Source organism: Rhea americana, unplaced genomic scaffold (assembly GCF_003343005.1).
Source record: "Rhea americana isolate MKP2758 unplaced genomic scaffold, rheAme1 scaffold_135, whole genome shotgun sequence".
In the NCBI taxonomy this organism is placed as follows: domain Eukaryota; kingdom Metazoa; phylum Chordata; class Aves; order Rheiformes; family Rheidae; genus Rhea; species Rhea americana.
This window is the reverse complement of record NW_028185428.1, coordinates 1580750-1605082: the sequence shown is the minus strand read 5'-3', so window position 1 is coordinate 1605082 and position 24333 is coordinate 1580750. Positions and strand designations below refer to the sequence as shown.

At 46.9% G+C, this 24333-nt stretch overlaps 1 protein-coding gene and 1 long non-coding RNA gene across 3 annotated transcripts in view; both read right to left on the bottom strand.

The window, feature by feature from the left end:
• LOC146599723 (uncharacterized) overlaps positions 1 to 24333 on the bottom strand; it is a 231684-nt gene that overhangs the window by 202882 nt on the left and 4469 nt on the right. The gene's annotated exons all lie outside the window — the stretch shown is intronic.
• On the bottom strand, positions 22009 to 23076 carry LOC146599724 (uncharacterized). Its single transcript, XR_014894951.1, has 2 exons — positions 22985 to 23076; positions 22009 to 22246 (listed from the first exon to the last, which is right to left on the bottom strand). It is a non-coding gene; the product is annotated as an uncharacterized LOC146599724 (long non-coding RNA).

The following is a 24333-nucleotide window of genomic DNA, read 5'->3' as shown; positions in this document are numbered from 1 at the left end:
GCGGCGCTAAGGGGTAAGAAAGCAGTTTGAGGCCAGGCCAGGCCAGGGGGAGATGCACGGAGGGGCGCAGGGGACCTGTCCCGTCCCATCCTGCTCAAAGCCCCTGTGCTGGACTGGGAGCGGCCAGGTCCCCGCTGCCGGGCTGGAACGGGGCTCCCAGCGCTTCGGGAGCATTTCCCTTCGCTGGAATTGAGTTTGCTGCAATGCCTCAGTGCACCTCACCCGCTTAAAAATCATCTGCTCGGGGAGTGGGAAAGGAGCCCAGGGCTGCAGTGGGGAATGGGGACGGGGACTCGGCCAGTGGCCGATGTCCTGGRTGTTCACGGGGATCCTCGTGTTGCAGCCCCGGCGAGCCTGGTCACAGCATCCTCTGGGAAGGGGCTTCACACAGGCTGGGGCCACGGCTCTACAGTGCGATGTCAGCCAGACCCACTGACAAATACAGCAGTGACACTTTTTAAAAGCTGTAACAGCTGAGATTTACACTCCTGAATGTATAAAAAAAACCCCTCTGTTATTTATGTAGCAGCGAGGTCTCTCCCTTCAAGATTTTACCATAAAAATGGAAGATGCCSATTTGATGCTCTGTTGTCAGCTAGCAGTAATCCAGCGACGGGTACCATTTGGCGGCTCCAAACAAGGCGGTAACCCACAAGTACTGTAGCTTTAATTCTCTCTCAGATTGCTCCATTACCACCCAAGGAGAGATCAGATATCCAAAGCTTGGATGTCTACTGGAATTTCAGCAAAAGAGAACAGCTAAATCCTAAGATTACAAAAAGCAAACCCCATAAATAGAGCTTTGTGTTTTCTCTGCAGTCAACAAATAGTAAAATTTATAAAATAATTTTTTTWAAAAAAAGGATGATGGCTTTTCCCCTTCCCTTTTCATATAGTGTCATTGTGTAGGCAGCGAGGCAATGGGGGAACTATGAGAAAGCATCTCAGAACATAAGGCAATGGGTTTTTTTTAAGGCTGCTTGCATGAAAAAGCACATTTTTAATGCTCCTTCTGTGAGGTTTAAAAATAACTAATATAGTTGAAGTCTTTGGATAAGATGGACTTCACAAGCCTAAATGTGATTTGCAGCAATCTAGCAGCTGTGGCATTTCTTTGCCTTTAGGTGCGACAGCTTGTCTATAATCCTGCCACGGACTGTCGTTAACCGCCACAGGGAAAGCACATCTTGCCAGTCGAGATGTGACAGTGTTTGGTGTGATATGGTCTCAGGCCAACCTGCAGTCAGCCTTGGGCCACGGAATAGCTAGTGCTGAGGTTTGACCTCTCATTGTCATTAAAGATCCCACTGCATTTTTTTGCAGGCATTGGTCCACACCTTGGCTGCGGTGCAGCTAAGGTACCGGCACTCTGCCATCTACCATCCTCCCTGCAGTTTTGACTAGAAAAGTTATTTTCCATTTCCTGATGTGTGCTGTGGCGAGACTGCATTCTGCTCCAAAAAGTGGCTACACATCAGCAATGGTGACGTGGCCGTTGCCTTCTTGCAGGAGAGCACGTCCTACAAAACAGAGCACTAACAGAGTGCTGACATAAAAAGTACAGAAGCACAGAAGAAAAGAGAAGCCCTAAAATGGACTTCAGGGCAGGGTCGCTGAGTGGCTGGCTGGTAGTCACCTCCCTCAGGGAATGATACAGAGGAAGGAATAGATGSGGCGACAGCATCGCTCCTGGGTTTGCTGCAGCCCTCAGAGCTGAGCTCTGTGTGCACTTCGCTAGCTGCACCAAATAGCTCTACTTCTCACCGCAGTAGAGAGTCTGGCGTGGTTTGATGGGAGGTCTAGAGCGTAGCTGCAGAGATTCTGCATTGCACAACCCCGAAAACTGCATTATTTAAAATACATTGAATACAAGTCTACTTCAAGACTGGAGTGATCTTAATTCAGTTTGGACTGAGTCACTTTGCAAGTGGAGTAAGATGAACCAAATCAAGGCCATTTAAATTCCAAATGCACGTCCACGCAAAGGTGTCACAGAATTGAACGAATCCCACCAACATTTGTACCTTTGGCTGATCAGGATTTATTCTCCTATGGGCTCCCTGTCTAGCCTCCCAGAAGAACAAAATTAATTCCAGATATTGGCTTGCTCAAACATACCAAAACATTTACAAATGTGTATGTCAATTTACATATCTCAACCCACTATGTGGGCTCCTAATTTAAACTTACAGTGAAAGTCGCTGTGTTAGTTTTCGACGGCTCCTAACCACTGCCCTTAGCTCTCTTTGGTAAGTGCAGGCCTGGAGATCGCAGGAGTGCAATCGCAGCTCTGAAGCGGTTCTCCGTTGGGACATGTCTGATAAATTCACTGCAGTCATCTTCCCAGGTGAGGGAAGAGTTAATAATCGCTGGGAAGCCTTCTCGCCAACGCGCTTTAAAAGCTGTTTCCTGACACCTTACCAGAAACACAAATCCCACTCAGTTTTCACTGCTAGYTATGTTCGTGTTTCCATGTTCTCCTCACAGGCTTTCAGAGGAAAGGCTTCTATCACACTTGCTGGTTAAAAGTCAGACATTTCTGTATACTTTCCCTGGGGAAAAACATGCCACATCTTGAGCTTTTGASTGATCCTGGGCAGCCTGTATCACACAGAACCATCACGGGTCCCCCATAGTGTGACAGACCCAAAACCAGAAAGCAGGTTAAACTGTGGAGAGAGGATGCAAGGGAAGAGCAGCTGGACCTCCCTGGGGGCCAAAGCTCCACCAGTGCTTCCAGAGGTCCCTCCCATGTCTCCTCCTGTGGTTCCAGCACTAGAGGGTCCTGGCTGAAGACTGGGGTGAAACATAATCGTATAATCARTCAAATCCTGACAATTTTTGTTTCTGTACATTTCCTTTAGTGAAAATTGTCCTAGCCAGCTGAGCATTTCATTTTGAAATCAAAACCTCATGTTTTTCTTGATCAAGAATGTAGAATGGGGACTTGAGGGTTTAAAGACACGACAAATTATGGGACGCTGCAGGGGCTGAGAATTCCTGTCTCTGAGGATGCTGACTGTTATAGCCTTGACCTTTTCTGCAAATGCCATCCTCTCTTATAAAAATGTGGCTTGGAGTTTATTTGGAAATTCTTGTAAAGTAAGAAGAAGCCCTTGGAACAAATCTGCTCTGAGGCTCTCCCCGCAGATGGAGATACAGCTTTTTTAAGGGTATTCTTCCACCGCCGTAGTGCCCCGGGGGCAGCATTGCTGCAGCAAGTGTGCTGAGCGCTCCCGCGGTGCATCTGTCAGAGCGGTGATGGCACTGCAAAGATCCGGCCCGACGTGTGATTCCATAATAGGAACCTGTAATAGTGCTGAAATCGAGCCTAGGCTGGCTTACACAGAAGATCAAAGAGCGCTAGAACAAAATGCCCCTGTGGCACAGACGGTGCCAGCTTCCACTGATGTCATTAGGAACAGTAAAGTGTTGTGCTAATGGAAAGTCTAAAACCAGGCTGCGTTTTAAAACAATGAGCAGGGTCACCAGATCCAGCRCTCCGCTATCTAAGACAACATGTCACTTAAGTCCCTCTATAAGCCCACTTCGATTTCTCAGATTTTCTTCAGTTTGTATCTGCTTTTCTCTATCCCACAACAGTACTGCACTACATTTGTCACCCATGAATAATCCCACTTACATTTTAGACTCTCCTTCTTCCCCAGAAAAAAAAAATGTAGTGGGAGGTGTGGGGAAGCTCAGTGAAAGCTGACAGTCAGAAGAGACTGGGAAAGGCCTACAGAATGACTTATTTAGATGTCCTATTTTAAGATAAAGTGAAGAATTATGCATGTTCAGCATTTTGCTCAACTGACATGAAAACAAGTCACTACAAAATCAGTTTRTGCACGCAGAAAAGGACATATCATGTTCCCTATGTCTACTGGAACACTGAAAATTAATTTGTTTTTCAATACACTTTGAAGAGTAACCCCAGGAATTACGTATTTTTCCSTTGGATCTACTACCTACATTTGCTGATCCACAAACTAAAACTAAATGAAGGGGTAACAAGAAGTCTGCAAAGGCCACTTAAAACCATTTTGGCTCATATAAAAAGGAAGGACAGTCAGGRTATCTTAGAGGGTCCAGAGGATCACCAAAGAAGCTGAGGCTGCTTTGCATCGAGAAAGGCCTCCCAGGGCTACGGGGCAGCTTTAGGTGACAGCCTGAAGACCATGCAGATTTTAGGAAGAGGAGATGGATTTTGCAGCTATCTGAATTACATGCACTAGTGAAAGCTGGCCACACTTTACAGCCCAGGACTGGGGAATGAGTCTTGGATAATAATTAATAGCTCWATCTTGGTTTCACCAAAGCTTCTGGTAAAACATCTTGTTGATAATAATAGGACATTAGGATTAGGCTCCCAGCTGGTGCTGGGAGTCACTAAAGCTTTCCTAACTGCATAGGCTGATGAAGAACAATCTTTAGAAAACAGATGAGGCTGAAAATAATCTGTTCTCAAACTTCCCACATTCAGAGATGTTCGAATCTGAGGCATGGGGCTGTTTTTTTGCAGCACTCCCTAAGCATAGATCATTTGCAAAATGTACAAGAGCAGGCAAACCATATTGTCTTTCTACAGTRCCTGGAATTCACAAGACACCTTAAATGTGACAGAAGTAAGACTTAATTGCTGCTTCTAAAACCCTGAAATAAAGTTTACTAGGCTTTCTGAAATTGTATACCATACTGCTTGAATTCTGGACATCCTACACATAATGGTTGCTCTCTCCCTTTTATTCTGTTGATCACAAACAATAAGGTAGCACAACTTCAATATAGGAAAAGTGGTCTCTCTTCTAAGGACAGAAAAAAAGAAAGCCAAAGCCATACCTTTCCAGTGAAGATGTTAGCAGGATGCAGCATTTATTTGAGTAAGTACAGCAGTAACTCTGAGTATTAATTTAGAAGCAGCAACTTGAAAGGGTGGAGTAAAAAAGGACCAGGAGACAGCACTGGGAATCTGTGATGACACCATATAAGCACATAAACTGATTTAGGAGCTTGCTTAGAACAAACTGTTCTTACAGTATTGCCAGACTGAGCAGAAACAGGAAGAGCATTGAAGTCCAGCTGACCAATGAGTTGGTCAAACCCTCTTTCATGGGATTGCCAGCCAAATTTGTACACAGTGAATTTCAGATAAACATACAAATGTTGCAACTCATTGGACTCAGACTMCTCTGGCAATTCACCTGTTTTTTCCTTCTGTCAGGATTATGGGTTCAAGTAGATGGTGGGCAAGGAAGAGGAGGGTCAGGTTTTCCATGAGCGTGAGGCATAGACAGGACAGAGATGCAAAGACTGTACTGAAAAGTCCAGACTCCACATGGCAAAGAAATCCCAGACCTCAAAGCAACATCCAACCTTCTGATYTTCAGAGGAATTAAAGTATTCTTCAGATCTTTGAGGACAGGAAAATGAGTGAACTTCATACTGTCCTTCAGGAGCCATGAAATCTGTCAAGCTGTTATAAACCAGTTACTACAGCTGAAGTTTTGCTTTGGAGAAATATCAGCAAGAACCAACTGAAGAAATATCCTGAAAGGTGGTCCACATGGGACAAGCATAGCACATGCTCAGGAGCATGAACTGCCCAACCACAGCAATGAAAGTGAGCCATAGCTCTACCTGAAAGATGACTACAAAGTCACAGCCTAACTTAGTTCAGCAGATTCAGCCTTGTCCTGCATGCAGACCAGGTGAGGTAGGTTTGCTCAGGTGAGYAGGGCCCATCCTTATGGCTGTAAGTGGCAGCATCTACATACTCTCACGGAGGGTCCTTAGACTCAAGGCTATCAAGGCTTCAGCTGCAGGGCCGCAAGTGCAGCTCCACCATTGCACACCCATCACAACACACAATCCAAGCTTTATTACACTCAGTGAAACGTGAGCCCACAAATGCAGCTTCTTTCACAGGCAGCTCTACGGCAGGTCCTGTTTTAGGATCCCTTCTTTGGGACTTGAAACACAGTGGCCAGATGACACAGTATGTTATCTCATATGGGCAAAAATCATTATAATCACAGTYTCAGAGCCACGCAAAGTCACTGCAAAAGTGTAAAGCTGGCTCTGTATTATGTGCTCTAATTGATGGAAATACAAACATGTTCTTGTGGCGGATCCAAACTGGATATACATTCCTGAGCAATCTGGTAACATACAGGTCCAGTAAGATCTGTGATAGCTTTTCCACCAGCTCCCAGGTTACAGTTGCAGAGTATGCAATTAGCTAAAACGCTCCTTCCAGTGGAAATAGCACAACAGGGCTCAAGTGAACTTCATAGCTGTAGCAAATTTCATTGTTTCTTTTTTTGTTTCATACAAAAAAATGGCAAAAAGGACAGAACCCAACCAGATCAAAGGGATAAGGTGCAGAAGTTAAGAATAGAGATGCAGAAACACTAATTCTTATCCATAGGATCATGCTGACTCCCACTCAGTACCGTCTGCAGATTGCAAATTTGAAGCAAAATCAGAAAGAGAGAGCGAGCGAGAGAATGTATTAATAATAATCTCTGCATCTGTCCTGGAGGCTGTATATAAAAAATGATCCATGAGGCATAAATTCCCTGCCAGCGTAGATTTTCTCTTCCAGCTATGACCAAGTACTATCCATTTAATTTCAGTACCCGTTTACCCAATACACGAATGCTACCTGCTAGATACCTAACAATGACACYGCTTCTTTACCTAATTGAAAAGCAAGAGGGAAAGAATACATGCAAAGAGCTTAAATACATGCAGAGAGAGTAAAAAGGCCATCTCTGCAAATGTGGCTCTACTGCTAGGTTTGTCCTTCAATTCAGATGCTTTCAAAGCCCAGAAAGGTAAGGAATTAGGGTTTGTTCCTGTTATAGAGCTGTATTTATAAAGCCAATACAGAGAAAGGTACCGAAAGAAGGAATGCAAAGCAAGGACTGTATTATGTGCCTTTAACTGCTTTGGCCTCTTTTTATTGGGTGGATGGACTCACCACCAAAACAAGGGCCACGAAGGGTATCTACCTTGTCTCCAGACTCGAGGAATAGTTGCTAAAATCCATCTATCATGGAAAGGAAAAAAAAAAAGCTGTGGAAGCAATTCCCAATGTCTGCACATCAGTAGTTAAGGGCTGTGCACCCAGCCAAGTGGAGGGGTGAGTGATCAGCCCGGCACTTAACAAACACAGCTGGCTCTAACTCACACCTTTCTTGATAGTTTCCAAAGCCAGGGCAACAACTTACTGTAAAGAGGCCCTGGGGCACTGGCACGTTGTTTTATTTCTGGCTTTGAACTTCAGAAACGTGCAGGATTCATGGACGTGTGCTGTTGCTCACATCAGGTAAATTTGCCGAGGGTCTCTGTTTCAGCCATACACCCTTTGGAAAGCTGCGGTGCCTGCTTTACGTCTGACAGCAGCACAGCTGAACAAGAGAGATGCAAAACTAATCATATGGAGCAGGGAGCCAAAAAGGGATTCCAGCAACATGAAAACCAGAGGGAAATGCCAGAGTCATGCTATCTGCGATCGGTATCTGTGACCCTAAATTTTCCAAGAAGTAACAATGATAAGGCAGCTTTGTCCAGGTGAAAGATAGCAGCAGGGCTAATTGTAGCTGAGCAGATGGATTCTCATGGCAAGGTTGTTATCTCCCTGGATTCCTGCTCCCAGTGGCTGCTGTCGCTGCTCATAATATCCAGCAGCAACCCTGACAAAGAAAGAGAAAAAAAGGGGAAAGAAAAACTGAAAAAGAAAGGAATGTGGAGGGAAATAAGAAACGAGAGAAAGAGTAAAAATGATCAGAAAAGAAAGAGGGAATGGAGAATCCAGTGGTAAAAAAGAAGTCAAGATAAATGGGAACCTTTAGTTGCTCCACAATTTCCTTGTAAAGGAGTCTCAAGAGAGTAAGGCTGATGGTGGAAACTGAGGACTGAAGCTGCTTCTGCTCACTCTTGTACATAGGTGGACAGATGGCAGCAGGAGACAAGCTCTGGCTGCCCTTCCCCAAAAGCCACCTCCCTGGCCAGCTAGCGAGAAGGTGACAGGGAAGGCACAGTGGGGCAAGATGTGTCTTCATGGAGACAATGTGACCGTCACTCTTCCACTGACCCTGCTGGACATTTGCTGCATGTACAAGAGTCAAGAAGGGTGGAAAAAAAAAGTGTAAGAAAGGGACGGAATGCTACTAATGAGCTGCTAATGAGGCTAAGTCTGTATACCTAGCACAGCACAGGAGGGAGACTGTTCTGCCCCAGGAGCAATGGGTTGTGCTCAGATGACAGGAAGGGAAGGGAAATCCAGTACTGTGATAACCTCAGGTCCACTGTGTCCCCCACTGCTCCTGACCCCATCTGCCAACTTCACAGGATAGACACCACACAAAAACCCCTCTTCAAAATAGATGAAAGCCTTTGGATGAGAAAACAGCACTCCTTAAAATTAATAAATTGGCAGCTGCTTCAGGCCAGGATACACAGCTGGGAAGGTCTGTTCCACAGGAGCACTCAGCACGTTCCACGTCAGCAGAAGGCTGCTGACCTGAGTGGAAATTTTCCTCCCTCGCACACTGTATGGTGCTCTACTGCATTTCCAGATGCTGGGCAGCTTCAAACATACGTGAATGCTGGACAAGCTGCCCCTGTGCCAGCCCGCAGAAACTCAGCTCGGTGCACATCTGGAGCTTGCTGAGTGTGTGCACATCAAGTTGGACCTGTTGGACTTGCTGCTTTTGACACATGGGTCCAGGCTGTATGTTTATTACTCTTATTATTACTCATCGGAACCACAAAAATACATAGCACAGGAGAGTCTGCTGACCAAAGATCTGACTCTCCAGATAGCCATAGCAAAGGATAAAAGGAGCAGTAAAAACAAGGAGAAGTGACTTGCTCAAGATCCTACAGCAGAGCAACGACAAAGTCAAGGGCAGGACACAAGGGATTTGACTGTTGCCAAAACACAGCTGTCAGGAGCCATCTGATATGTGCTGGGCTATCCAAGACATCCACATAGGTCTGGCCTGTATGACAGGACCGCCCTGAGACCTACGGCCTTCTGGAGCATCTGCTGGAGGCCAACTAGGACACTTAAGTTTGGAAAACTGATTTCAGCCTTACTCTAAGAGTAGTGCTAAATTAAACTGCAGAAATGACTACAACCAGGACGTGCAGAAAAGCTCAACAAGCTTTTGACACAAATAACTTTTTCTGTAAGCATGGTAAAAATCACTTTTTCATTCTGATTTGTTCAATTAATTTGATTCAAGTACTTTGTCATTCAGATGTTAACTAAAGACTTGAAAAGCAAGAAAGTTTATTTTCCTTTTCTAGCCATGAAGAAGTATTTCAGAAAAAGTTCTGCTAGTGCTAAAACCTTGAAGATTCTGATCAGCAAAGATACCTTATTTAACTCACCACTTACAAATAAAATGTGATATATCAGCTTTAAATGAAGAACATTTTTTTTATACACTTGCTTTGTTTTTCATGTGTATGTGATACATTCAAACAGTTTCATTTAGATAATCATTCCTTCTTGGGATTTCTTTTCTCATTCCCATTTCTATCCTGATAAGCTTTGAGAGAAATCATAAATGAAAACTTCTACTGTGAATCTGAACAAACAGAGGGTGGGCCATATAAAGTGTAAGTAAATGTATGCAGATATGGCAAAAACAAGAACAAGCGTAGAGCTAGGGCTGTATTTGGGGCTCTGACCTGCATCCTTTGGTCAGCCACAGCAGGACGGTTTAAGATGCCCAAAGATTTTTGCCGTGGCCTGCTGACAGTCACTGTCCCTGGAGCAGAGGTGGCACAATGGGACATAGGCCTCCATCTCAGGAGCTCCAGAGAGAAGTTCATCACATTAGCTCAATCCATCGACAAAGGTCAATTCGCACCAAAACAAACCATAAGGTTGAGGAGATGGGAGTGCAGCTATATGCCTTCTTCTGACATTGGGCTAACTGTGTCCCAAAGGAGTGCAGGGCAGGGAGCTGGATGGAGGCAGTAATATCTTACACTGCTGCTATTARATTCACTGGAGAACATCTGGCAGAAACCCTGACCACAGAGCAGTCCTAACAGTGTGAACCAAGATTTCTTCAAGGAAATAACTGCAGTTTACATCAATCTAGAGCAGCACYGAGATCCACTATATCAGCATCTTGTTTTAAGCATGATAAACTCATTGATTTTTAATCATTTAGATGCATACCAACTCACCATGCTCAAGCCAAAGTTGCCCCCACCCAGTGCATGACACGGAAAAAGGCACAGCTTTATTGCAAAGACAGCAGCACCTGTACCACCAYAAGCCCAGCCAAGCCTGCATGGCCAAGTCTGAGTGGGAGCCACAGAGACCCCTCACTGGCAGCACGAGCCCACTGTGATAGTTGTGTCTCGTGGTACAGGCTGAAGACGGAGATGCCTGCACTGTCTTGGCAACACAGCTTGAGCTATCTGCACCCACACCAGAGGAGGAATTTCCCCCCCCATATTGCCATTGCACCCCATGTCTCTCGTGCAGACCTGAGACAGAGGAAGTTTTCCCCATGGGGCTCTCCATGCTCCCAGCAGCTCCTGCCCTGTTTGCAGGGAYGAGCCCAGACCTTGTGGGGAAGGCCAGGTCTTCCCCTAGCAATACCTGCTGCACAGCACTTGCTCAGAGACTCAGCAGCTCCAGCAGGGACTCATTTCCCTATTCTGCAGCACCATCTTGCAGCAAGAGGAAGGAAAGCACCTTTCGCAGACAGCAGCACGGAGARGTGGACCTAAAGGGCACGGCAGCTTAGACGGACATTGCAACCAGGAGCAAAGCGGACAGAGCGAGAGCTGAAATACTTTGATTAGGGATGGAGAATTACAGCCTTTAGCATCCCAGAGAAAACCTGGCATTGGCATTGGGGTTCAGCTCAACCTGGGAACAGTTTGCAGGATTTTATTGTCATACTCCCCCTCYCTTACAGCCTCTTCTCTGCCACATGCAGGCACAAACCCGTCCATCTCCATGGCGGGAAGGAAACCAATGCGAGTTCACTGTGACCGGGGCTGTCCACAGGAAGGCAGCAGCACGACTCTGAAAAGTGCCTGCGGAGAGACCAGCCCTTCTTCAGCAAGCTGGAAGGTTCCCACCACTGGCCACTGCTACTCCTAGAAAGCCACTTTGCTTTCTCATTTTGGTGTCTAGATTTTTCAGTTAACAAAGGAGGTGGAAGTAATTAAAATAAGAGTATTATCCCAGAACCACAAAAAAAGYGGCGTGTAGGCTCTGAAGCAGGTAGACGAATTGATGTTAGCTTTAACTAAGCTTGAAGTAATTATTTCAAGAACCTTTTCAGTAAGAGGTATTAAATTTTAAGAAGGYCATTCTCAGGAAAGTTACACTCGCACAATTTGTGTCATTAATTATGAAGGAGGTTGCTATTTAATGAAAAAAAAATCCGAACGGATCACAATTAGCTATTATCAAGATATTATTTTTTTAAATTATTTTTCAGTTAAAGAAAAGCAGGATGACATGCAGTTGGGAAGCAGGGCAAAGCGCTCTTGAAGCTCGTCCTCCTGCACATTCCAGAGTGCATTTTCCCCTTTTGTCAGACAGGATCAGTGCACACAAAAACCTATTACCATTAAAGAAAACCCCTGAGATCTTAACCACAGGAKAGCTGAGAAGCGTCACCACATTTTATGTTGACTCACTTAATCTCCTTTTGGTAATACCAAATTTTCCCACAAAGCCACTGCTTAGTTATGTACGCAGCAGCTGGGAAGGAGTTTTAAATTGTTTCTAAATTCAGTGTATTGCAAAAGCCACAAATTATGGTCAGGATTACGAATGTTATATAGAATTTCTCAAATTATTTGTTTTCTGGTTCCTGTTCCTTTTTTGTTCACAGACTCTCTTGTGCTCTGAACTCTGCGTGTTCTGGCTTTAGCTGGAAGTGCAGCTCCTACATCTGTTTCAATCTTTCCCAGTATTCAAAGGCCTCATTCTCCCCATCCTGCAGTACCTTTTTGTTTTCACTTGAAGGCAACCTTGCACCACACATTTCTATAAAAAGAACCGGTCTGGTAAAGTACCACAGCTACTTTGCCCGGCGGATATCCCACCTTTTGCAGGTGGGAAGAGGCTGAGCTCCAGACACAGGGCAGAAACAGCTCTTCTCACGGCTGACTCACCAAGATTTTCAAAATGTTGACTTTCCATTTCGCACCTCCGCGATTTCTCCAGCTCTCCGACCGCAGCCTCGCCAGCCGCAGCGGAGAGGCGGTCTGCGGCCGGAGCATCCCTGCGTGATGCTGCAGAGGCCTGAGTGCTCGTGGCCTGGTTTTGCTCCTCTTCACCAAAAACACCAACAGTGACAACAATTAATAGCAGTGACAGCGGCAGGAGCTTAGTTTTAAGCGGGGACAGAACAAGCTGGGAAGTATGTAGATAAGAGTGATATTTTCTAATCAACCGGCCCTAAGGAATTTTATCCTCGGATGCTTGGAGAGCCGGTTATCTTGGCCATTAGTGAACTTGTGAGGGACAGGTGAGATACCAACAGACGGGCAAAGGGCAAAGGCAGTGGCTCTCTTTAAAAACAGGGAAAAGGAGCAGCCAGGCAATTACAGACCTGCCTGCTTAACTTTGATTCCTGGAAAAAATGCTGGAAGAAGTAAGTACTTGAATGAAAACAAGATGAATAACAGCACCTATGGACTGGTCAAACCAGTCTAATATGGCAAGCAGTACAAAACAGTAATGYACTTTACGCAGAGAGGAAGAAGACAAGGAGATACAATACAGAAAAATGTCTAAGCATCTAGGGCATTAAATACGTCATTTTCTCTCCCTTCTATGAACAGACATGTATCTAAATGATACACATCCACCTCTTGACATYATTTTGGAAAGAACAACCAGTAATATCGCTGTGAACTAAGCCACATTTACAAAAACACTCTTCTAAGCATAGCAGTATTTAACATTTTATTCCTTTCCTTCTGTTCAAAGCAACCATCTGGTAATAGGATTTCTGGAATGGAGCCTTTTCTCTGGTTTCTGTTTGGGGATATATTGGTGCCAATTTCCAGCAGTTCATGTGATTTAGGAATGCAGAATATAGTTCTCTTCTGATATGTACGTAGGCTTGAAGTCAAATTTAGATACTGAAATATCTGGTGTGAAGCAAGGTGTGGGTTACAATACAGTTTTCTCTATGTRCATGCAATATGTCAAATGAGAAAGATCTGCAACCCAATCCACCCAGTCTCAGGCTACATGGTAAATTCTGTATATTCTCCAGAGTTACTTTACTCATGAATTGTCCTGAACTGACTTCATCAAACCTGTCTGGAGTTTCATTTAAAACTTCCAGGAACTTTCATTTRAAGATCTATGATACAAGATCCTCTTCAGAGAATAATTACACTCATTTAACTTAGGTTTTCAAAGCATAAGAAGCTAGGAGGTCTTTGAGGCAAAACTTCCCATTTTAGTGAATGGGARAGTCTGGGAGGACAATGCAGATGATCCCTACAGGAAGCACAACCACACTTCGCCCGTTGGCCTCTGTTAGCTTTAGAAGCAACACCCGAAACCTTSGAGAAGACCTACAGTGTAATGCAAATGCTCAGCTGTCACTGAAGCAGGACTTGGAGACACAGAGAGAACAAAAAAAGTCCCGTGGAGTGGCCTGTATTACCACTATCTGACCCCAATTCTGCCTGGCCTCTGGGCAGAAAACYCAGGGGAATGAAATCTAAGACCCTACGTGGAAGCTTCAGGCTYGATTTCTGCTATTTTTCCCAAATGTCCCAGCAGACTTGTGTCAGAGCTTTGAACACTGGCCATGTCCACCTGGGGCACAGGAGCAGGCAGGGAACGGCACAGCCAAGGKCAGGGAAAGCAGCGGCGCGAGGGTGAGCCGGGCTGCCCAGGCGGTGGAGGAGAGGCACGGCCTTCCTGGGGAGCACCACTGGCCTCTGGCCCTTTCTCAGGAAAGTCTCGAGGAAGCCGTCACTGAATTTCCCTTTTTTCTTACAGAGCAAGCCTTTCTGGGTTTATAATTAGAGAGGAAGGGCTTAGAATATTTTACAAACTGATGAAAAGATCTTGACATCTATTGCTTGGAAATAAAATGTGGCCCAACAGTATTTCTGGGGAAAGCATCTCAGAAGGAGGCTAGTGCGTAAGTAGCAGAGGAGGCAGTTTATGTGCCTTCGCGAACAGAGCGAAATGCAAAAACAAACATCAAAACCCAGGAGAAGTTCATTGCTCTTTAAAATCCCTTTCAGCTAAAACAGTCTCAGCTTTTATTTCCATTTGTTAGGTCTGCTAAAGTGGGAAGCCTTAGGAAAGATTTAAAAAATTGTCAAATCACGCTATCTCTTTTCCAACAGCATAGAAAGCAGCCTACATTTCTCATTTATATTTTTACCTATGCATCACTTTTCCTTTTAGCAGAAGACCACTTTAAAGCCAGCCTAAAATCAAAAGCAAATGACTGTCAACAAGCCTGGAAAAAATGTTGCAAATTATTAGCATTTATATTTTGGACCCTTTTTCTTATAGGAGCTGTTAAAACGTGTTACAGAGCAGTCGGGACTGTAGCAGCGTTCAAGCAGTGCACAAACACACACCGAAAGACAGAGCCTGCTCCAGAGAGCTTCCAGCCGAAGGCGAGCAGACAGACAAAGCGTTATCACCGTCTTACACGTGAAGCACGGAGTCAGGTTTGGATCGCCTCGGAGAGRCGCCCGCTTAGATGTCGCAATTACGAAGGCGTCCAAGTTCAAGAGAGCAGCGAGCGGTTCGGAGTGCCTGCCATCCAGAGCCGCCAGACCCCGGCCAGAGAAAAATAGCCGTATTGCCTAAATTAGACACCTCCCGTAGGCTGTCTGACGATAGCCTTGGCCAAGTCTGCAGAAGACCGAGGAACAGAACCCAGATATTCCGAGTGCCATTCCAGTGTTTAAAATATTAGCCGGTCTTTCCTTGTAATGACAGAGAGGAACAATCCGGGTTATTTTTAGCAGCTCCGTAGGACTGAGTACATGGCGAGCTGACTCCCGGGCCTCATACGTCCTGCTGTCTGCGATAAGATTTTTTGGGGCTCTTTAGGTTTTCTGGCAGCAAACTGAGCAAGCCCCAAGCCGCATCAGGGTGCGTTTCCTGGTGGGGGGACATCGCGCTAGGAGGATACGGTGGCTCTGCCGAGATAACTGCAACATAGTCTCATAGCTTTCAAATACGGGACAGCCACTCAGTCCGTGCTAACTGGTTACTGTCGCTGGCAGGGTGGAACAAGCGTAGGGTCCCCTGACTGATTCAGCCAAAAAGGTTTGTTTATTTTTAACATTATTCTTTCTCCCTGTTTGCCTTTTTTTCCCCCTTCTAAGACAGCTGTTACAGTTTTGCATTTCTCCGTACCAGCAAGACCCACCTAAATATCTGCACCCTGAACACTGCTCCTGAACCCAGCCGCGGAGGAAGCAAGGTGCCAAGCTGGCTTTTTGACTTCTTCTCCTGTAGCTGCAGTCCTAAGTGCCTCCTGCCAAATAGTAAATAAAGGCTACTCCCYGCTCTGAAATTAATAGCAGCTTGTTTTGCCTCCCTGCCAGACAGCCTGTAATCTAATCGCATGCCTTGTGGCTTTACCCAGCAATCGCTCTTCTCCTTCTGCTGTCACCTATGCCATCACTTCGCGTCAGGGATTTCTCTGCACCCCCAGTGGGCACGCAGGGCTGGGACTTTAGCTGCAGCACATCCACAGATTGCCTGAAACCATCTTCATTACACGCATTTACAGACACCGAAATAAGAGGAGGGTATGTGCTGGGAGTGCTGGACGGCAGCTATTAGYGCTGGGTTCCTGACTGCTGCACACTGAAGGACTCGCTAAGCCGAGGGGTGTTACGTGGTAGGAAACCGTGAGATGTAGTAACCATTTCTCCCAAGTGAGCAGTAACTGTAACCCAGCGGTGGCCGTTAAATAGGAGCAARTGGGCATGTGGCCGTTCCCGGGGCCAGCAGATCTCAGCGCTGCGGGTGCACGTAGGACACACACGTAGGGGAATTCTGCAGGTAAAACKCACAGCTACACTTCACAAATACCAAAGCCAAATGGTAGAGACAAGGTACATTGCTACAGCAGGGCATTTGTATGAAACAGGTAAGGAAAGACTGACTGAATGTGGCAATTCAGGCTGAAAAGAAAGGAAATAAGGAAGAAACAGGAGCACCACAGAGAAGRGATGGATCTGGAGCAGCTGAAGAGGTTAGCTAGCTGTACTATTTTGGCTTAATTTGTTTCAGAGAAGACTGACACAATTAGCTTATCCAGCTGCCAAGCTGGAACGGAGTCCCAGCAAACATCTCGGAGGTGTAGGCCAGTGTTTGCAGGTGTCTCAGATGTCACACGAACTGCATCACTTCTCCAGGAAATGTAAAAGCAGCCAAGGCAGATGGAAAGCAGCCAAGCCTGGGGCTGCTGAGTATCCAGAGCCAGATCTGCTACAGGCCCTGCTCTCAGATAAACAGGCATTCAAGTCTAGAGGGATCCTGGATTTGGACATATGGACATAATGGATTTACCAGTGCTGAGGTCGGTTCCTCAGAGTGCTTTGGCAGAGGTGGGCAAGTGCACAAAGGTTGCTCCCCTCCATGGCCTTCATAGCCCTGTCGTTCTCCAGACAATCATATGCATACCCRAATAGAAAAAGAAAAAARRRRRRRGGRAAAAAAAATCCATACTTCTTCCCCTGACCTCCCCTAAATCTGGCTGCAAGGAAGATACTCCAAGTACTGGTGCCCTCCAGAGAAAGCAGTGCACCAACCCTTCTCTGAAATACTGACCCAAAACAGCCCCCATTTCTCTGTGGATCTTATCTGGCACTTATAATTTGCTCCTCTGCTCAGACCACCTCTATGAGTAGTTTTGTTCTGATATCAGATCTAACTTTTYAAATCCAGAGTGCTGGAAAAAACAGAGAAGAGAAGCCAACCAAGCTCCCTTCCTTGAAGAACCTGAAGGCTGGATTTCATGTGCTTAAAACAGAGGAAGTCCCAGTGCTGTGTACGGAAACAAAGACCAACAAAAAGCATTACCTGCTGAAATCAGGAATACGCACAAGATGCTGCTCTGTATTACAAGAAGAAAGAAGCTCTAAGTTTGCTCTGGAGACAGCTGTCAGCCCTTTGGACCTGCTTGCCAGCTGTGCTTTGGCCACAGCCAGACCATAGTCTACTGGCCGTGTCAAATCTCCTATCTCCCCAAGTTTGCAGATCTCAGAGAAAAGAAGATCCCGGCAGTGCTTTATCTTGGTGACAACCTTCTGCAGAGACTGAAATCCATTTGTCAGTTGGGAATGACAAGCTCAGCTATTGCCAAAAAAGATCACAAACAGCTATTGGCATCATCAGCCCTCGGTTGTGTGGCTTCCCAAGCAGCACAAGGGATGACAGATTCATATTAATTCCAGTCAGCAAATTGATTATAAATACTCCCCCAGCCAGTTGCCACCTGATAGGACTGTCTCTGAGTCCTGCAACTGTGGGAGGGAGTTGTCAACTCTAAATTTATCCATCAGCATGCATTATATAAAACATATCACTCTGTGATCCTTGGTAGACACTTGTGCTATGGCCCGGCATGGATTAGACCAGAAACTACCAGTTCCATCTAGCAGACRGACGTCTCACTATTGCTTATCTCAGCCTTCAGTGGCAGAAAGGAGAGCAGGATGGGTCTGACAGGACGCATTGGCGCATTGGGGATGCAATTGCCACAACAGTCAGATCAAGCCTGAGTTCCTACAGCAATCAAAAGCTGCCCCCACCTAACATCTTTCTGATAGTCTATATGAGGTGACGGCTTCTGTTCCTAAGGATAGCTTTTCCCATCATAAAAATGCACCATGCCAACTGACGTAAGTAAACCCACTCCAGGAATGCGGTGTCCAAAAATGTAAAGCTGATACAAAGCAAATAGAGATAACACTTTCTGTAAAAGCAGTAGGCAGGATGCTAAAAGTTTCTACAAAYGGACTGTTCACTTGAAGAAGGATGRATATAATCATTACAAAATAGAAAGTAAAAACAAAGAAAGAAACCAGAGAACTCTGTTTTTTCTAGCTTTTGGGTGGTGCTAGTGCCTGCAAATCAGGCAAGTGCATGTGCTAGCAGCACCTGTCTGCAGCAGTTTTTCACATGCAGAAAAGGGTCTGCCTGGGTTGGAGGACTGTTTTGTAAATAATTAGTTTAGGGCATGTAACTAAAGCAAGCCCTTTTTTTTCTTTTTTTTTTTCTTGTCGGATGTTACAATGTATGTTCATGCACAAAGGCTTTTCCAGTTCATCATCTGCAGAGAGAGCGTGTCATCCCTGTTTCRGGATGGCCACAGATAAAATCTGCCCTCGGTAAGACAAAGACGCTGGAATTACACGGCTGCTGTAGACTGCATTACGTTTTGCTCCACTCTGGGCTTTTCCTGATTTCACGCCCCAGGTCGGGCTAGCAGTGCTCTTCAGCGCTCCCGCAGCGGCAGCGCGGCGGCTCGGGCAGCAGCAAAAGCCTTCTGCAGACTGGTGCCTCCAGCACCCTGGGCACCTCGTTGCCCCAGCCCTGCGGTGCCCCTTGCCTCTTCCCRGCTCCCAGTGGAGCTGTGGGCCCCACGAGATGGCACTCTGCCACCAAACCAGGGACAGCCGCAAGAAAAAGAAGGGAATAAAAAAGAGAGAGAGAGAAACAAACAGTGGCCGTTTTGGGGCAGAGCTGGCTCTTCCACCTAACCAAGTGCTACCCCATCTTTGCCATTAAGGGATCTGTTTTCAGCTGCTGATCGCTTTTACCACTGCCCGCTTTCTGCCCCAGCTGAATACTTATGGAAAGAGAAAGGCTGGAAAAAGAGGCCTTGTGAAAATCCTGGGGATCTTTGCTTTGAAAAACTAGAGCACATCTCTGCACTTAGGAAAGGACTTGTCCTTTTGATCAGGAATATGCGTTTTTGACACCTACATGGAAATTCCCCTAAAGGTGGCCAAGTTACACACCTCACTAAATTGCAGGTTCTCTGTGCTTTCTACATACTTTGTAGAATGTAGATTATTTTAACATTAAAAAAATATACTTTAAAGTCATATTTCAGCTACCTCAGACTGKCTGCCCACATCACCAGGTGCTTTCAGCCTCAAACTCTGCACCTCCRATTCTTTAGGACCTAGGGACAGTATGCCCCTAAGTGATTTTCTCCCTACACACGGGRTGATGAAGGTGGAACCACTTGTACTTCCAAAGCATTCAGACACCCCTGAAATGAAAAAGAAAATGAAAAGTCCTTCTCTGAGGTTTAACAGTCCTGAGTGCCTGACTTTGCAGCTTGCACAAGGTCCCTCTCGCCTAGGTTTCGCTGGTGCTTAGTAAGTAAAAAAATTAGTTCGGAGTGACTCCAACAGCCCGTCAAACAACAGGCTGGTTTCAGAAGGCAGATTTACTCCAAGGCTGCTGGAGCTTATCACAAAAAAGTAAACAGAGCCAACATCAGTTACTCACATCAAAATGTAGAATACAAATCTGTATTTCAGGACATTTTATCCTACTGGAACTTTAATCCAGTTAATGCTAACAAGTCATTCAGAATAAATGTGGTGGGAATGAGAATAGGGGAAAGAGTCATCTAAGCGAAWGGATCGGTGCTACTTCCATTAGATCTCTCCCAAGGAGTTACACCAGCAGAGATTAGTCCATTGCCTCCCTCCACACAACCCCTAAAGTCTCAGAAATTACACTGTCAAGGATCAGTCTARCAGAGACTTCACATCCATGCTCAAATCCAGAGTTCCTGTCCACTATTTTGCCACTACCTCCATCACTTTAAGTCCAGAGCTCTGCCTAAATGTGAACTACAGGATCAGGTTCATATCTTGCAAATATTTTAGTTATTTTATGGACTTTGGCATCAATGTAAGCAAAGATAGGGAAGCTGGAGTATGACACAATGGCTTTTGAGTGTGGCTGTTATTTGTTCACTTCTTAAAAGTGGGGAGGGAAAAGAAAAAGGATAGTTTAGAATTGTGGTTAAACACATTTTTTTTTCTCTAGAGACTTTTAGGTTTTTGCCTTTGCTTTGTTTATTCTTCTTTKGGACTAAGTAAAGTCATGTTTTTAAACATAGGACATTAGGACATCCCCCTTTCCCTTTCAAATACCGAAAATCTAASAGTCACTCTAGATAGAGCTCAGGCTGCTCTGATAGTGCTTGGAGCCAAATATATCTTTCAGAGTGTTTTCTTGTGGTCTAAGAAAGTATTTATTTTTTCAGTCATTCCCCTTGGATGCACCTTTGTTCATTCTCCAGGAATAGTTCAGTGCTATGACTTTTCTCTTTTAAATCACAGCATGTAATAGAATTCCTAGTTTGGGCCTCAAATCTCTTATATTTGAAGCATGTGAATGATCCTTGTGATTCAGATATTTAAAATTTGACCAGCACTTTAGGACCTTACTAAGTCAGAGCTCATCTCTTTCCTTTTTTCTCTTTTTGTGTTTACTGCCTTTTTACATTTCTCAGAAGTGGATGTATGATCCAGCAGTGCTGCACACAAAACCAAGGGGGCATTTTCACCATGGCGTATTTTGTTTTGATAGCATAAGCTGTGAAGTCCAGGCCCTGGCTGAAAGCACATTTTTACCCCTCACCTCCAGGATGGACTCTGCCAAACAGGAAGGCTGGAAGCCATAAAGCAGATAACTCTGAAATATGTGTATGGGGCTAAGGGGCAATCAACCTCTACTAGACACAGGGAAAGAAAAAAAAATATCAGAAAGTACCCAACATCCCAAGCACCTTGGGATACTTTGCCCCCAGGTTGGCTGTGGCTAACCCATAATTCTGAAGGCGAGGAGCCACACTGCGATTCCAGAGGTTTCAGTCCATTTGCATGGACACGGTGTCAGGTATCTCTCTGGTGTAGCTGGAGGTTGGGAGTGCATTGCCCAAGCGAGTGCCCTGAGCACAGAGGGGCTGCGCTGGGGCCGCCAGCGGCTGGAGTGGAGAAGACATGTGGGAAGAAGCAATGCAGAGCTTGACAGCTCAGAGCCAGCCAGATGTTTTCATCATTATGGAAAAAAAAAATGTTGGTGCTTCTTTGCCCAGAGAAGCACTAGARGAGGAAATATCCTCTTGAGCTCTGGTCAGAGCTGCACATTAAAACTGTGATGGGCCCGGGACAAAAAACAACAGAGATGACGGGGGGGGGGGTGGAGAGAGAGATCTTTTCTGACTCTGGCTCTAACATTCAAGGTGCCCTGAAAGGCTGCAATGTTGTCCAAGGAATCTCTTCCCAAACTTGCTGCCYCAAAGAGCTGGAGATCGATGGGCCCACGTGGTGCCTCCCCAGCACCTTCCCCGTGCTGCTCTCTTGTCCCTGCAGCTGCAGCAGGTGCTGCCYTGGGGATGCACAGCCCTGGGGATGTACTGGGTTTGCACAGCTCTCAAAATCTGTAACCCTAGGGCAGTGCAGCCCTGGGGTTGCGAGGGGATGGAGCRCAGTGGGGCTTGGGACTCGCAGGTTCCCTCTCCGGGGGTACCAAACCAGCACCAAAGGGAGCTCACTCTCCCCCGGCTCTGGCACCTCCTGCCCACCACAGGTCCCCTGCACTGCTGCATTGCTACAACCAAGCTGTCAACCAAGAGGCACCCAAGAACGAGACCAGGCGCGCCCGGGTCGGCTGTTTCAGCCGCTCGGGGTCAGCGTGAGAGACCGAGATTTTCCTTTCTCTCCCCGGGGGCGTCGCATCCCCCAGRCCCGGGACTGCACCATCCGGAGCCTGTGGGGCCCCGCACGGCTCCCATCGGCCTGGCTCTCTGGTGGGATTTAGTGCTCGAGAGAAAAAAGTAAAAATAAAACAAAACCAAACTGCAAGAACAGCCCGGGAGAAAAGCATTCAAAATTCTTATCAAAAAAAAATCTCCAATTTATTTAAGAAATAAACCCTATCCGCCACGAAATAAAGTCAAGGGGCGTTTAATATTTCACGCGTTTCACTATGATTTTTGTTTTTTAATTAACAGATATAATAGCCGGGTGGTTTCTAGGTTTAGGAGCAGACGCCAAACGGCGGAGCTCGGGCAGGCGCGCACGGCGAGGAAGCCCCGAAGCGCGCCCGGAGCTCTCGCCTCTCCTCCCTTTTTTATCGTTTTCGTTTTCGCAGCTTYTGCGGGGCTCCGACAAAACGGCTGCCTTTTAAAGGCGCCCTTTGCCTCGTCTTCTGAAAAACGGGCAGATAATTAGTACCGAGACTGAAAAGGAGTGCCGATTCGGATTTATTTATGCGACCTTCTTTTGAAATATAATTCGTTTCGGTTGAAATATAAAATGAGACTTCTAAAGAGATCAGAAACTTGGAAATTTTACCCAGGAAAAAAAATAACGAGAGTAAAAATCTAGAAACACTTTTGCAATGTTTTCGTTTCTTTCCACCTTTTTTTTTTCCTCTTGATATACTTGATGCACTCTTGAAATAGATCATATTTTATCTTCGGTGAACTTCGGTCATCAGATCGATAAAAACTCTTTCCCAAACGCGTATTTTTGCCAGTTTCTCTCTCGTATATTTTATTTTCGCGCAGACTGCTTCGCAAACGTTTTTATCGCCGAAAAAAAAAAGCAAACAAAAACGTCGCGGGAGGTCTCGGAGTTTTGGTTTTAGGGCTCGTTGGAGAGAAGCAGAAACGGGACTCCCCTCCCAGGAGAAAACAACCGATTCCCCGTCATTTCGCTACAAAAACGAACAACGGATTGTTTCGTCGCCTTCGGGAAAAACAGCGGCGAGAAGGCCTGATCCTGCTCCGCGAGGGCTTCCCACCGCCGCGGCGCGGCAAGGGCAGGTGCCGGGGTCGGGGCTCGGGCCAAAACGAACGCGCGAACCAGCGGCCCGGTTGCGGGTTTAGGATGGGTTTGGGGTATTTTTCCTTTCCCCCCCCCCCCTTTTCTTTTTTTCTATTACCTGGAAAACGCCCGGAGCTCCCGCCCGCAGCTACAGCATCCCTGGGAAAGGCAGCAGGGGGGGGTTGCCGGACACCGGGTGAGACCCGTCCATTCCCCCCCCCCCTCCCCCGGGAAGTGCCGTGCAGCAAGTGCACGGGAGCAGACGGGACCGGCAGGCTCCTCCAAACCCTTCGGGGCCCGGGGCACCGGGAGAGGAGGAGGCCGCCGGCCCCGGGCAGCGCCTGGCAGCGGCGGATGGAGGGGGGCAGCGCGGCGGGACRGGGGACAGGGACCCCCCCCCCCGGCGCTTTTGCCCTTTCGGCAGCCGATTTCATGCCTCTGCGGTTGTAGGTTACAGGCGGAGACGACCTGGCAGGGAAACCCTGGAGCCGGGGCGGGGGTTAGGAATCAGAGCCGTGTAAACCTATTCGTCCGGGTTCAYCCTTCCTCCTCGCCTGGCGCAACTAATCCCCTCGGGAAGGGGCCCTCTGTCCTGGGAGGGCCGGGGGGGGGGCAGGCTGGCTCCTGCTGCAGGGAGCAGCACCGCGGGGGCAGAGCAGCCCCAGGCCGGCGGCTTCCTCACCCCCGCGGCGGGGAAGCGGCGCTCAGGACGAGGGAAGCCCCAGCCCCGTCCTGCGCTCCGCTCACTCGCGGCTTTGCCTCTGCCCGGCTGTTCGGCCAAGGGGGGACCCCGCAGCCCGCTCCTGGCGCCCGCGGGGCGCTCCCCACCCCCGCTCCGCTCCGCTGCCGCGGAGGGCAAAGCGCGCGTCGTGACAGCGCAAGACGGATCGGATTTGCGCGGCCAGCAGGAAGTATCCGAAAAGTCAGACCTTTATCTCCTCTGGAAAACATCCTGCGGACAGACAAGCTGCAAACGCCCTGAAATCCTTGCAGCCGGTTCTAGCTTCCCAGTCCGGTGGGAACCTTTCCACGGGACGGGAGCAGGATCAGGCCACGGCGCCGCGGGAGCGGCAGGGCAGCGGCGCTCCGCTTTCCCCGGCCTCCCACCCCGCTGCCCGCAGAGCTCTGCCCTTCGAAACAGCTCGCTTCTGATAGTGTCTGGAAGGTATTTCGGTTTTAAACCAGTTTCCTTGGCCTTCAATAGACACCAGTATGTCCTGGGTACCGGACTTCAGTGCCAAGCCGTTGCTGCATTTACTTAATGTGAAAGTCTCTTCGTTCGTTTAATTTTCTTATCCCTAAAATAATTGTATTGCTTCTGCCCTGTGCGCGCTCCCCCCTCGCAACTTAACGAACAAGCGCTTTGGTAACAAACTGACCACATTAAATATCTGTTACTCGAGCAGAAATAAACAGCGTATACTGGAGTCGGCATTAAAAACGCGATCGCTCCATTAACACTCAATT